The following is a 12563-nucleotide window of genomic DNA, read 5'->3' as shown; positions in this document are numbered from 1 at the left end:
CTTTTCGAAATTGTAGCTCTCAGATAGTTAAAGTTCTCCGTGCATCAGAACGTGTTTTCACAAGGAATAAGACATAGATCAAATGTAATATCCATTATTTAGAAATTTTGGGGACATTTTCATTTTTTAAATTAAATCGTTCGAAGCTTACAAGTAGTAAGAGCTACATAAAAAAATCTTTATACCATTAAAAAAATTAAAACATCGTTCTCTAGACATTTTAAAAGTTTTTTCAAAACCATTGAGACCAAACGTCGGTACGATAACTGATTTTAATTATATAAAATTATAGTTGATTTTTTCCAAACATACGAGGTATCACAGTTTATGTGATGTGTACTTAATTTTATATTTCATTTTTGTATTAATTTTATATTTAACCTGCTTAATGGATTACCTCCACATGACGAACCGAATTATTTTCCTCAGAGAGTTACGTTACATAGGAGTTCCACTGTATTATTTATTACTGATTATTAAATAAACTCTTATCGAGACCCTTGGAAACTTGGTGCACGGGGAGTTTGCCTTCTTGCCCTTCCCTGTAGTCGAACCAGCCCATGACGTCACCCATATAGAAATTACTCCAGCTGAAACCACATCTAAGAATACCAAGAATTTTGTCTTAGTCATTGGTCTTACTATTCCCGGAGCGCAATGAGTGGACCAAGCAGAGCAAAGTAGAGTCGGCTCCCCCACCACAGGCCGGGTCCGCAGGTTCTAGACCGCTCAGTTACTCACCTGACGCCGAGTGGCGAACGTGTATCGATTGTCGTTTCGACCGCGACATGGTAATCTGATATCGAACGAACCGAGTGTAGTTGTTTGTTAGTGCCCGAGCCATGGCTGCCTTGTTGGATCTCCTCTTCGTCGTAGCCTTCGCCTTTCCACTTGTAAGCACCACAGAATATTTTATAATAATATCTTTCTTATCACAACTACTGATAACTCTGGTGTGAAAATTTGTGGATATCCTCCTTACTGTAAAGCTCAAAGATATCTTCATCCGTTATCAAAATGACACAGCTGTATAATGTACAGATGGCAATGTCAACGGATGGTCATTCACGTGGGTAGGGGTGTCCTTCGATCAAGGCTGTCGGAGACTTTAATGCTTCTCTCAATTTTATTTGGATCATAACACCACTTTTTAACAGTTTTTTCATAGCTTATGAAATGAAGATTTAAACAGCTGTAAAGTTATCGACTATTAATTCCTGTATGTCGGTGGATTTCAATTAGACTGAATGAGATCATTTTGTTATTTAAATGATCTATTTATTAGTAATATAAAGAAACATATATGTCACATGACAAAGCACCTTCATGATAACACAGATGTAAAAAGAACCCAAATAATTTTTGAACAATTGTAAAATAAAAACCCATCAGTATTTACAAAAATTATCTACAAATTATAAATAAATAAATACTATAAATTTTTCTGGTAAAACAGTACTATCCAAATCAGACAGAATAAACAAATAAAATTCATCCATAAATTAAACACAATTGAGGAGTTTTCTATCACAAGTCACACATACATTTGTAGTTATTTTTTAACATTTAGTTTAAATAAGTTAAATTGTTATTCAAAATGTCGATTTTAAAGACCTATTTGGTATTAAAATAATTTGTCAACAAAACTTTTACTTTGAAGTAGGGGATATATTAACTTTTGACAGAAAACTCGATTATTTAATCTGTTATTGATTAAAATAAAGAAATACAGATAAACATATAAAAAAACAATAACATCCATATAAACAACTAACATAAAGAACATCTTCCATTAGTATTAATATAATCGTTAATATACGAGTAAATTAACAGAAAAAAAAACATTGAGCGCATGACAAATGATGGGTACTGTATACATATAAATCAATTTTTCAATTAAATAAAGTCGTTATCATCATAAAGCTATTTAAAAGGTTAAAAAATAAAATATTAAACAGGATTCAAACAACAATTATTAGTCTTTTATAATTTATTAGATCGAATTCAATCTTACACAGAATGGTATCTTAAGATGTATTACGAGTAAAATAGAGCATTTTCATCGTATAAATAAAATATCCAAATAATACTTTAGAATACATTTAAATGGACTAGAAAAAATTAATACAATAAAAACTAGTTGAACCAAACAACAATCACTTCATATTACACAACACCAACGGGTAGATAAATAGTATTTTTAAGTTAAATATCAAAGTTGATTGACTTTCAGGATTTGTTTTTAAATATAATAATTCCCTTTTACTTTTAAATACTCTTCTATATTTGGTTGATGAACAAATAAATTTTTTAATCGACATTAGTTTTGTAATTAAATACATTTTGTAATTGAGTAGATTCTATATAAGGGTTCTGATATTGATTTTTTAAACAATCTTGGAAGTTAATAAATACTTCTTATAAAAATTATTCATGATTTTTAAACCTTAACTAATTTCATTAATTTATTAATAGTTATACCGTTTGTAATTAATTGATTAATTTAAAGTTTTAAACTTAGAGAATTTATTTAAACTAAAGTTGAAAGGATAACAAAGCCCATATTTCTTTAGCATAGTGTCGATATAGTTTGGTAATCGTCCTTCGTTTTTATAAATCTATATTACATCATTGGCATAGGTGTGATACAACAATAAACTCCTACACAGAAACCTACGGTTGAAAGAATGCCCACACCCATTATAAAAAGGAAATGATTGTCTATTAGTTATGGAGGTGAATGTTTTTTAAGTAAATAATTTATGTAACAATGTATGTTATTGTATAATTCTTATTTGTTAGTACTAAATCCGGAACCGTTACTTGATACATTATTGCAATAGTATAGAAAATATAAAAATATTGACATATTATTAATTACTTCAAAATAATATTTGTGTAGATACAAATAAATGATTAACCTTAATGGAAATTTTTCTGTTATTATTACTGTTTACATATAGGAAGAAAGTATTTAAAACAATACTAACGTAAATTTACAACATATAAAATTTTATCATTTGATATCACCTCTTCCTTACTTCAAGACATTTAAAAAGTTTCTTCTTGCGTGACATATTTTCCCTATCTCCAGGAAATTATCAAGGGGAAACATTAATTTTTCCTCACACGTCATTTCAGAGATTGGACTGAAGTAAAGATAACGTACTGTGAAATTAATAAATTGTTGTTGACAATTGATCCGAAGGGAGATCGTATTAGTACTTGTCTTGTCTTTTTGAGGTTTATGGAGTTCAGTGGATGAGGGCAGAACAGTTAATATTTCCTATTTTCATTGATTTGAATTTTAAAAAAGTCTACAAAGTATAAATAGGTCAGTATAGTTTTCTTTATATTTCTCCATAGTTTTCTACTGAAAAGATAGATATGTTTATCATTTATAATATTTCAAGGTATAAAAATAAATTCTAATATGTTCATTTTTCAATAAATTAGAGTTTTTGAAACATACTTGTTAAGACTTTGGAGTATGGTAAAGCGATAGTGGATCATGAAATTAGGTGAAATGTATATTAGATCTTAGTAAAACTAATACCAAACTTTCCTCCAAACTTTGGAAAGAGACGTGTGTCAGGTGCCAAAAAAAAATACGTTAACACATGCGTTAACAAAATTAGCAGATTGATTCTGATAAAATTTATATGTGACCAACTTGATACTAACATGCATGTTAGTATCAAAGATCTATAAAAAAAATCATTAAAATCTAAAAAATTTAAAAGAAGCTCTGACACAAATTTGACTGCTGATACAGAAATAAATATGTTTCTTCATATCTTAACCGTAAAATGTGAGAGGAAAATTTCTATATTGAGAACATAATTATTTTAATTCTCAGATTCTCAGAATGGATAAAAACTACGGAAGTAATTATGTAAAATATTTGATGACCCATCTTCTTCACCCATCCTCTGGATTCGAGTTAATAGAATCTATAATGAACATAGAAGTATTAGTAAAATTAAATAAATGTTTAAAAACCCAATAATATTTTTAATATCATTTTCGAAAGGTAAGGCTTATTTTCGTAAATTAGATTAGGTTTTGAGCCATTTTTTTTTTGTTTAAATGTTATTTCAAATCGGAACATATGGCAACTATATAAAAGAAATATTAGAAACGAAAAACAGATTTGAACGGGGTTTGTATTAAAAAAAAATATTAATCTTAGACATTGATAATTTAAATATTATATTTACATATAATGACATTTTCTCGTATAAGTTTAAATGTAATTACTATTATAATTTAAAGAACTTAAACAGTTTTCCAATATTTTGCAGATATTTCTCGATAACTGTTTAAAATTCGTTACTTGAGATTAAATAACTATTTTCCATCTTGTATTCTTAAATACAAGTGTGATTTTGTGTGATATTGAAGTAACTCAGACATCAGTTTTCTTAAAATTGATAAATTTTAAACACTTCTATACTATAGCGTTGCACAAATTCGCTTTTCATTCGCTTGGATATTTTAGAGAGAAATTCTCAAAATGTGAGAGATACTCAGTTGTACACTCTAGCACTCACTACTGTGAAGAACGCAGTTGGTTTTGCATTGTTGTCCCGATATCCTCTTATATAACGTTTGGGAAGTGCGAGTCGTAAATAATGGCGTCGCTATTTTCCTCGATTTTTGAATGGTGTGAATCCATGTAGGGGTCGGAGATGTTTTTAAAATAGAAACTGCTATCTCATCTTTTTATGGAAACATTCTATTGTTGAATTTGGTAAGATATAATGTACCGACTGATATCAGTAAATTAACTGAGATGTCAGCATTCAAGCCTTTCCTTTTTAAAGGATGAATTCTGAAGCTTATTTTTGACAGAGGTTTTTTATTTCTAATGCTACTCACAGACTTGTTTATAACTTGCATAGAGTAACATTACCTGTGCAGAAGGGCGCGGTATAAATAATGCAGGCAATTCAAAATTTTAATGATTAAATTATAGTATTTTTTAGATATATTTTTTTAAATGCATGTAAATATTTACAACATAATTTATTCACCTGCAAAAACTGTACTACCAATGTGTTGACAGTTTTCAATTTAAAACAATTTCGATAGTAGTCGAAATTTAAATAAAACCAAGAACTTCCAGTTTCCGCGGTCCCCTTAAGTATTCTTTCGCTACCCTACTTTGCCGTGGGAATTGGAATTCATCAACACCAAATTGTAGAATTTCAGCTCGGCACAGTTTTGCAAAACGGATTTCCAAACAGCAAGTGGATGGAGCCATTAAAAATAAATTTCCAAAAGTTGATGTTGACATTCGATAGAAAACCAATTATATTTACAAACCATAATGAATGATTGATTATCCCATAAAAGATTACAATCTAAATATTACTTTTGGGCTACATATTCAATTAACTTAAGAAAGAAGTTGAAATATGATTTATTGTCATCCGATTTGTACATTCAATAAGTTATTTTAAAAAATAGAGATCATAGGCTTCAAGTTTAGTTAAATAATTTTTTTTTTCTTATTTGAAAAAAAAATATTGTCACCGGCTACAATTATATTTTTACACCAATTTCATCCAAAGTCGAATTCCACAAGCTGTAAATCTCTTCACCTTCATCAATTCGTTTCTGCCAAATCAACAGAAAACTTCACCTGGCAGATTTGGAATGAGGTTATATCTGATTACGGGACAAGGCTGGGGCTCAAGGGTATTTGAAGCGTTCGGTCTTAAATACGTTGAAACGTTTACCTAATTATAAATAATTTAAACGATTTTTGTATATCTGAATTATGATTTTTGGTAAATGAACACTATATAAAAATATCAATATCACAATAATCATTTTGTATAATTATATTTTATAAAGAAAGATTTTCATTACTAAATTATAAAAGTTTAAAATTGTGGACGATTCTATAAAAAGTCAATGTATCTAATTCTCATAAGTAAAGGTTTTTATATATATCTAATTCTAGTCTAAAACTTATTCATTTTATTTCAAAATTAAAATATCTTTATATCAAATAGCTCTTACAAATCAATATTTCCAATAAAAATTTAAATTATCTACAAGAGATACGTTATATTGATTTTTTATAGAATGCTCCTCGGTGATATTTTCGAAATATAATTATAGTATCATGAACGATTACAATCTAAATATTAATTTTGGGCTACGTATTCAATTCACTTCAGAAGGAAGTTGAAATCTCACTTAATGTCATCCGATTCCAAATTCTAATAAAAAAATAGAGAGCATGAAAATAATACTTACTAAAATCTCAATTAAAAACATAATAAATTAATTAAAATTAAAAATATCTTCTCGCCTTTCCTCACATACAAGCTTCTTAAAGTCCCAATTAATTATATTATTCATTCTTTTTTTCTATTCCGGTACTTTTTTGTAATCTATTTTCTCTTTTTTTTCTATAGCGATTCCTTTTTTTTTTTAATCTACTTTCTATTTTAAACAGTGCATATATTAAAATTAATAAAGAAAGAAATATCAATCCTAAGTTATCAGTAAAGATTTGAAATCTGGTACTTCAATATTTTATATTTATAATAAATATTTAATCATGATGAAAAAAACATTCTGATTTTTATATTTCATAAATTAAAAATAACTCAATGAATTTTCATCAAATTTAGTTGTTTTAGCCAATCTTTCGATTTATTTAATTTATTCGATTTATTTTGTGAAATATATGTATATTTTTAAAATTTTTAATGAACTGTCCACACTAATAAATTGTTCCATGTTTCAAAGATTCTTCCATGTTAAATCTGACCATTTGGAATGAATTAAATTCGAGGAGAGACATTGACATGACGTTAAAAAAATATAAAATATAACAACGAACAAAATATATTAAAATTTCACAAGTATTTATACATAAGTTTTGATTTACCTGAATCATCGTCAAGACATAGGTGAGAGTTTCACTGCTGAAAATCAATGTATTAATTTATATTAATTTATTAATTAAATAAATACTAAAGTATACATAGTCATTAAGTTTTATTAAAAACGAATATTTTGTTCCTACACTTTATAGGAACAAAATATTCTTAGAAAAAAAAAATCAGAATGACTTTTTATAATTGATCTTTTTTATTTATAATTGTTCATGGCAATAGCATTATAAATAATTTGGGGATTTCTTTTGCACGAGACTACTCCTCCATTCCATTCCAACCAAGCCGATCTGGTCATAAAGATATTTAGAAAAAACACATATTTTAAATATATCATCTTTATTATATGTTTTATGACTTATGGGAATCTAAAAAGAAAAAAATACTGAGATTGAAGAAACATTAAAAATCTTATAACATAACTTTACTTTCTCTATTGCAATAAGTAAAGAAAACAAACGAATCCGGAATGTGTTCAATCATGATACTTAGTCAAAAACCATAAGGGTAGGATTTAATGATATGTTCTTACTGACACTTTGAAAAAATGCTGGAGAGTTATAAGAAATATTTATGGAATTGAAGTACGAGTTTCTCTGTTGCTAACTGTTTCGTAGTCCTCTTTATTGCCGGTTCCATTGTTAATTTATTTTTTCGTTTTGGCAGTTTAATCTTATCAGATGATGAATCTCAATTACTTTGCTGTAAGCTGAGATCGAAAGACTAAGGAATGAAGAAAAGGAAAACGGATGATTTAATAGAGTTGTCTAATGGTTAAATAAGAGATAGTTATCTTTATAGAAGCGAAAATTACAGATGGTTCTTCATTAGTTTTGCCAAAGTTTAAATGATATCATTAATATTTAGCCACACTTTCGAAATATTGCGGATTTTTAAATTACGTTATTCAATTTACGTAATTGTATTGGAAAGAAACGCACATTTTTTGATTAGTTTTAGATATTTCAAATAGTATCGTGGTGAATTTATTGATTAAAAATGATAATAAGTTATTATACAAGAAAGAAAAAAAATATATCATAGCATGTTATTAATTTATACGATGGAGTAAAAGTGGAGCTAAACATGAATATCCCATATTTATAATAAAAATAAATGTACATGTAATATATGTATTTATAAAGAATTAAGTCAACTTAATAATGTGTTTCAAGTCATTTTTATTTAACAACAATTTAACAAAACAATCCGGACATTTTGAAATATAATATAAATTAAATTGGGCAAACTTAAAAATGTGTTTCATATTCTAAATGCAACATTAGAAAATTTATTGATCTCAATGATTATTTATTTATTATAAAGGCTTAGCGGACCCGAAAGTTCGATGCCGATACCACCAATCGCTCTCTAGATACATCAGTGCAGTGACGCCACAGCAAACCCAAATCTACTAAATCAGTCTGGACGCAATCCTCACATCTATGATTTGGCTTAGCCCTCGGACGTTTACTCGTCGGTTCAGTGTTAACATTTTAGGGATTAATCCATATAATTATCAAGCCATACAACCTATCTCGCCCATCTAATTCGCTATAACCTAAATTATATTTACTGAGTGCAGTACCCACAACTGGGCGTTGTGTATAGCCTTCTAAATTCTCCGGTTAACTCATCCTTTTTCGGTTCGAATATTTTAACGCAATACTTTAATTTATCTAATATTTAATTTTTCTAGATGTTTAGATGGCGCATAAAATCATGAATCAAAAATTGTTGCATACTTGTTTCTACTATTAAACAGTTATGGTAGATACAATGTTTTTTTTTCAAATTTTCAAACCTTATTTAATAATAGAAAGTGAAATCAGCAATGATGTAATATTAGTCCTAGTAAAAGTAAATATAATTAATTTTACAAATGATAGCATTTAACTAATCAATATAAATTTTAAATTTCGAAATCGTCATTAAAAAACGTGATTACAATAAAGAAGTAAAACTTCAATTCGAACTTACTTGTATTGAACTAAGAAAAAAAGCTGAAATAATGAAATTTTTTTAACACCGGCAATGATGTTTTATTACTTAGATGATGTTTTATTATTTAGAAAATAAAATAATGAATGAAATTCATTATTTTATTTTCTAAATAATTCAAAGGAACACAGCATGACTTTAAATATCCATATAAGGATTATAATTCATGTATCTTTCAGAAACGTTTAATTATTCGTTTATGAATATTCGTTAAAGAAAGAAAACAATTTTTTTTTAATAAGACATGCTGAAAATTTTAAATTCATAATTAGTTACATTACTACAATTGGCCATAGGTCGAATCCCTTTCTCCTGACCTCGGCCATACATTTATCTAGATACTAGACTTGTTCCAATTAACGTTGGAAAAATGGTGGGACGTGTTCTTAGTACGCTTTTGCTATTCCAAAACCGCATGTGCCTGCCAGTTTTCTGTCATTCTGCCTGTTGAAAAAAAAAACAAATCATAGAAGCCACATTTAATTTTTATAATAATTATTATTTTAAGGCATTTGACTGGTAAAATATATATATTTTTTTTTACTTTTCAAAAAATATTCTAGGGGAGAACAGGACCTAGTTAATACAATATTGCTACTAGCCTACGTATTCGGATGTATGTTAGTTGAAACATTCACTAGCGAGCATTGGTTTATGTACAACACGTCACTATCTCTTGGCTAATTAGCAACGGTCTTATCTTACCTTTGGAACGGGAAGAGGAATCTTGCTAAAATTGGAGAACGGTATAAAATTAAATTAAGTTTAATTGTGTTTAAAAAAAAAGGGGGTTTATTCAGATAATTGTTATATTCGAGTAGTGTCTCTGAAGGGAGAGTAAAAAGGTAAAATATATTTTCAGATCTTAGAATAATGTCTATTCTCGTTTTACTAATAAATATTATTTATATAATTACTAAACACAACATTAAATATTTTATTTACATATAACTATTTAACCGGTAAGTATAATTCAATTTATAGCATTGCGGCACATAAGATGGGCATGTAAGGTTGTAGGGCTTAGTAACGAGCGGATCCCTAAAATGTTAATAAACACTGAACCAACGGGTAAATGTCGGAGGGGTAGACTGAAACGTAGATTGGAGGATTGCGTTAAAATATATTTAGTGGAATTGGGTTTGGATGGGCATCACTGGAAGGATGTATGCAGAGACCGTTTGGTAGTATCGGCATCGAACCTTCGGGTTCGTTAGGCCTTTATTATTATTATTTCAGCCAATTATACAAACAGTTTCATGAGGATGAAGACAACTTTCCTTAATTACTAGACCTTTGAGATCTATAACGATAGTGATTATGACCTATCAATAACCAACATGAATCGTTAGGGAATATAAGTTATTACATATTAATGGTTATTTAATAGAATATTTATTAATAGGGCCATGTACAATAGTAAAATCAAAGGTTATGGGCATCCCACCGCACCGCAACAAACCCGTAAGAACGGTTCGTGTTGCAGCTCGTATGAGGTGAAATTTCCTTCAACAACTCATTAAAATAACTGGCTAATCCAGTCTCTGGAATTTCATAAGCACTTCCGCATGCACAGTCAGTAAATACCAATCGAAAATAACACTGTTTATCGAAGGACTACCGAGATCGACTACGCTCCGCAAATGATGCTCTCGCACGACACAAAATCCTGTGTTTAGCCGCGGCGGCGGTCCGTCCTCTGCAATAAATAGAGGAGAGGAGCGTAACTGATAGATTGGGGCCAACCATCACCGCGAGGAAAACAGTCCATTTCACATAACGGGCCATATGCTTTGAGCTTAATGTTCCCCTTTCTACCTGCAAAGTGTACCTTCTGCGATGTTCGACTGAAATCTCCAAGACAAAGCAACTTCTTGGTCATCATGATAAACTAACGGTGGTGTCATCAAACCTTCACACCGTTAGAAATTTTATACTATAATCTTGTTTCAAAACATTTTAAAATATGACAAATTTTACCTCTAAATCTCTCTATTCAGAATCAAAATAAGTCAAATAATAGAAACTCAAAAGAATCTTCACCTTTTCAGTTATAGAAGTGTAGAAGGATCGCTTATGTGACTCCAATAGAAAGACTCCCATTGTGATGCACTAAACGTCCAACATCGCGCTTCGGAGGAAGGCTCTGGACATTAACATTCCCGTAGGAGGCTTGTGATTCACCTCGGCTAAGGACCCGGTTGCAAGGACTCCACTTCAATAGCTATTTCTGAAATGGTCGTCAGTCTCTTTGTCATATAATGAGTCTTGGTGAAAGAGGGAAGAAAGAATTTTCAACTAAGAATTCAGACTGCATCTTTGTTAAAATAAACCAACATCGATGAATTATAAAATTTAACAGGAATTTAAAGTTAAGCTCAATTCTAAGTCATATTTTTCGGTTTTAATATTACTCAAAATCAATCATTTGTTTGAATTTAATGATGCAGCTTTCCCTACAAAACAAAAAAAAAGTTTCACTTTTTCTAAAAAAACATGATTTATGAATCGTTTTCCATTTCTCATGTTTTCGGATTGACAAAGGATAAATATTTGCAAACCTTAGGGATTTATTTAAGGTAATTGTAAAGTTTTATTGAAAATACATCAAAAACTAATATTGTTTTTATTTTTATGAAAAATCAATTTTATGCAATTTTACAATTAGGTAGCGTTAGGTGTCTGTCAAGGGTAAAGCACAGACCCCTGGGGTACTCCGAAGGTGAGTGGGACATCTCCGGATACCGCTTCGCCGACACGTACCCTTAATGAGCGGTGCCACAGAAATGTTCTCGATAGAGTTGTAGAACTGTTCCGGGATTTCGTTTTCCTGTAATGTATTAGATAGAGGACGACAGGACACTGAGGCAAACGCTTCCGTGCAGTCAGTTGAGATCGTCGTTGTTACCTCGTTCACCTTTTTTTCTGGCTTACTTCCGCCTGTAATTTCGTAAGGTGGCGATCCGGGCAGTACCTGTATGGAAGCCAGTCTGCTTATGATGGGTTTTGAGGCGAAGCTTTTGGGCTACTTTAGAATGATTTTTCAAAAACCTTGCCCAATTGCGGAAGCAAGCTTATTGGTCTGTAGTCAGTATATTGGGTCTACACGGGTTTCAGAATGGAGTTCTTACATTAGATTGAAAAGAAGAAGCGGTTCGTTTATTCTTACTACTCTAATATTTATTTTAGAATAAACATCAGAAGAATTAAAGCAAACTGGACTTAATATTTCATAAATAAATGGTCTTAAAAATAAATTATTGTCGTTTACCACTCAAATCTTTGAGTAAAAAATCCTACAAGACTTCTACTATGAGAACGAGCCTATGACCTCTTAACATAGTATGTATATTATATAGGAGTATTGCCAATGGCCAGCTTATATTCATGTTCAATTAAATATCTAGGGAGGCGCTTGAAGTAGGATAAGTCAGTTATAGACCAAAATAGGTAAACTGTTTTAAAAGCTGCAGAATATTTTGAAATTCTGATTTATACTACTCTTTCTGTTCTTCATAGGTATGTATAAGTAATCCACTTAATGAGCATTGTACAGTTGAAAATAATATTTTATATATCTACTATACCCTCCAGTTCTGTTGCACTCCAGAAGCGGAAGGCTAGGAGAAACTCAGGGGTCAGCTT

The sequence above is a fragment of the Halyomorpha halys genome, unplaced genomic scaffold (assembly GCF_000696795.3).
Source record: "Halyomorpha halys isolate HHAL.00 unplaced genomic scaffold, Hhal_1.1 Scaffold1766.1, whole genome shotgun sequence".
Lineage (NCBI taxonomy): Eukaryota > Metazoa > Arthropoda > Insecta > Hemiptera > Pentatomidae > Halyomorpha > Halyomorpha halys.
Note: the sequence above shows the minus strand (reverse complement) of the source record.